We start from the raw sequence: 4,049 nt of genomic DNA, 5'->3' as shown, positions 1-4,049 counted from the left end.
CTGCTGACTCGTACAGAGACAGGCCTGGCTGTCTCTGCTAGGTAGTACCATTGCTGCTGATTCAGTGTTTGCTCTCCCAACCCTACCAAACTGGATTGCTGATATATCAGTGCAGTGTTTGTGAGTGGATGGAGTCGCCACTGTTAACCTGTGAACTGAACTGCCAATTTCCATACAACACAGATGGAAGTTGCTCCAAAGAACCATTTCTAAACAGGTCCACTTCCCCCATAGCCTTTCTTTCCCACTACTTCTGGTAGGTAATGGGCTAAAATGGAGGTTAAAGCATTTAAGAACCATCATTAAAAATAAGGGTTGAAAAACTTAAAGTTTCAGCAGGTCTTGCCTCTTTCCCTAGAGAAGTGACTCACACCTTCATCCCTGAAGTATCTATGCCCTTTGTCATCCTTCCAGGACTAGGCTGTTGTAGTTTCCCTTTGACTTTAATCACAGGACATGGTAGCACCAAGAGACACTCTAAAGGATCCCCTACACTCTGGAGATAATCTTTCTAACCTCCATTGTTGAGAAGCAATCCAATTTCCCTATAGTAATCTGGATCAATCCCCCTCACTAATACTGTTATCCCTTTCTTGGCCTGTTGGCTTAAGCCAATGTCCTTAAGGACATTAGAAGCCCAAAGTGACAAGGGGAGGGCGGGGGTGTCCGAGGTTCAACTTTAATGGAATGTTTGCCATGGTTCCTGGAAGGAGTATTCCCTTTTCTGGAACCAAAACTTCTAGACTAGCAGAACTTAAGGTTGTGGGAACAGATGTAAAAGTTGAAAAGTCACTGAAGAAAGACCCTAGTCTCAGTTACTACTCAAAGAAAAAGAGCATTTATTCTACAGAAACATCTATCATGTAAGGGTTACTGTTGTTCAGAATGGCAACAGAGATAGAGACATTGAGTCTCTCATAAAGAAGATATGCACTGGTTTGGAGAGATGGCTCAGAGGTTAAGAGCACTGACTGCTCTTGCAGAGCCCTCTTTCTATCAGACCAACTACTTCAGGATAGTGAGGAACATGATAAGACCAGGGGACTCCATGATCATGGGCCCACCATCAGACTTGGAAAGATACCTGGGAAGAACTTAAGGAGGGAATCAAGTAATATTAAAAAGAATAATCCACATAGATGAGAGTTTGAGACAGAGATAGGAACTCTGGGAAAGAATCAAGCATGGGAGATTTTGTAGCCAGACCTGGAGGAAGACGAGGCCAGAACTGAGGAAAGGTAATGAGCCACATGACAGAATGTACATTAGTATAAATCGGTTAATATAATATACACAAACTAGTTGGGCACTGATGTGTTTATAAAAAGATAAGAAGTGTAGAATATGTCCTTTGTGGGTGTGGGGAGGTGTGGGGGAAGGGGGTGTCTCAGAGGGCCCATGCCAAGGTATCCCCCTCCCCTGAGGGACCAGCCACAGGATGGTGTAGTATAGACTAGAGTTTATTCAGGGCATGGGGAGGGGAGTTAAGTGAATAGTAGAGGCAGAGAAAGGCAGAGAGAGGGAGAGAGCAGAGAACTAGAGGCCAGCCATGACCCACATGGAGAGAGGGGGGAAGGGGATGGAGAGAGAGGGGGAGCAAGAGAGCAAAAGTCAAGAGAGAGAGGAGGAGTGGGATAGAGTTTAGACAGAATGTTAACAGGCACAAGTAAGCTAAGGCCAAGCTTCCATAAATAAATAGAAAGCCTCTATATACTTACTTGGGTAGCTGGCAGGTTGAAATAGTCCAGTGATAGGTCCGGATCTGCAAACTAGCTCAAGTCTGGAAACTGATTCACTAGCCAAGACGTCCAATCCAATGTATCCTTTCTTTCATTTGTTTGAGAATTTTTCCACTTATACAAATCAAACAAAAATTCAGTAAGCTTCTTACCTATTTTACGCCTGGAAATACCGTGTTTGATGAGCCAGCACCAAAGGTCCACATGGTTCACGCCACCACAAAATTCACTTTGCTTTTGCTAACTATACATTAGGACAATATAAACATTGTTTTGTAAATGCTGACTACTACAATTACCTCCCCCTTTGGTCATTCAGTGCTACCTCCTTGGCCTCTACCTTGGGCCCAATAAAACCCATTGTGTTTAATCTGTCCATTGAGCAGCAGTTAACTCCAATCCTAAGGTCCGGCACAAAAAAAAAAAAAAAAGAAAGAAAAAAAAGGGCAACAACAAAATTGTTCAATGTGCCAGTGCCCTTCTCCCCATTTTTTGTCCTATAGGATTAGTGAAGGGCATGTTTTCTGGGCCTTCCCATTGTGCAGAATTAGGTTTTACACCGCGTACCCACTCTGCTACTGCAATTTCCCTGAGTCTTTTGGTTTGTTTGTTTGTTTTATTTTTCGAGACTGGGTTTCTCTGTGTATCCCTGGCTGTCTTGGAACTCACTCGGTAGACCAGGTTGGCCTTGAACTCAGAAATCCACCTGCCCCTGCCTCCCAATTGTTGGTATTACGGGCATGCTCCACCATTGCCCGGATCCCTGAGTCTTAAAAATCCCCTCATCAACACTAAGCCAAGGGATAGCAGGGATCTCTAACTCCTTTTCAGCAGGCCTCTTTGGACATATGCTTCAACCAACCGTTCAAGCAAACTTTTAACACATTTTTTTTTTTTAGCTGTGATAGCTTCATATTAAACATTTCCACTCAGAAGGCCCATATCAATCAACTCAAAATAATCTAGTTTTTTTGTTCAGTTCACCATGATCTGACATCCTTAAAATCCATTCCCACACACATTGCTCAGACTTCTGGTTGAATGAAATAGCAAATTCATTAAGCTTCGTTAATAGTGTAATGCACCGCCTCATGGACAATACTTTCTACCTCCCCTCTAGGGGCCTATTTTGCCTTAAGTCTGGTCACAGGTCTAGAGGCAACTGTTGGTGGGTCCTGAGGGCCATCAATATTATCTTGTCTTAAATTTCTTTCAGAGAAAGCCACTGCTGGCTTGGCATACAATGAAGTATTAATTTCCTCAGTTAAAGGTGGGAAAAGCAATTATTTCAGAGATTGGGGGTGAGGGTGCTGCTTCCTCAGGTGGACTAAACCCTTGAGAATCTGAAGATTCAAAGCTCTCTGCTTCATTAGGGTTCTTCTACACATGCCCACCCAAAGTTATAGGGTACCATTCTTTACCAATCAATGCCTTTACTTTAACTGCCAACATACTCTGCGCCTGGCTCTGAATTTTCACTGTAATCAGCCAACCTTACAATGAGGGCTTCAGTTTTAATTTTTTAACAACTCAAGCTCTGTGGCTACTGGAGAAAAGGTTTTCTTCCAGGGCACACTTAGAAACTATATATACATATACAGGTACACAAACACACACAAACATATATATATAATATATGCATATAATATATATTATATATACATACAGATACACACACATATATATACACATATATATACATATATATACATATATATATGTGTATATATATATATATATATATATATATATAATTTGATCTTCAATATATTCTGAAATCCCAAAGAAGCAGGCTCCAATGCCAGTGAAAGAATGGATGTGCTAGCAAGGTGAGGGAAAGCAGACAATGAGCAAAGGTTTCTGTCTTCCATGGTCTATGTAGCCTTCCAGCAGAAGTTGTAGCCCAGATTAAAGGTGTGTCTTCCTACCTCAAGATCTGGATCAGAGGTATGCATTTTCCTACTGCAAAGTTCTGGACTAGAAGTGGATTCACCCACTTCAAAGCAAGCAAAAAATAATGTCTCACAGGTGTATCCTCTATTTCTGGTTTATCGTTCATTCCAGATGGAATCAAGTTGAGTCACACTTGTACCCCAGCATTCATGGGGTTATGTATTATTGGAGACTCAAGCCAGTAACACATCACTGATGATTTATGTATTCTGGGAGTTTCATGCCAATAACCTAGCACTTGTGTTGCATGAACTGTGGGAGCCTAAAACCAGTAACCAAATACTCATGATGCATGTGCTGTGGCGGGATCATTGCAATAATTCAGTATCTATGGTATAGGTACCATTGGAAGCTCAT

Source organism: Apodemus sylvaticus, chromosome 5 (genome assembly GCF_947179515.1).
Source record: "Apodemus sylvaticus chromosome 5, mApoSyl1.1, whole genome shotgun sequence".
In the NCBI taxonomy this organism is placed as follows: domain Eukaryota; kingdom Metazoa; phylum Chordata; class Mammalia; order Rodentia; family Muridae; genus Apodemus; species Apodemus sylvaticus.
The sequence above is the reverse complement of the archived record's forward strand: the minus strand, read 5'-3'. Positions refer to the sequence as shown.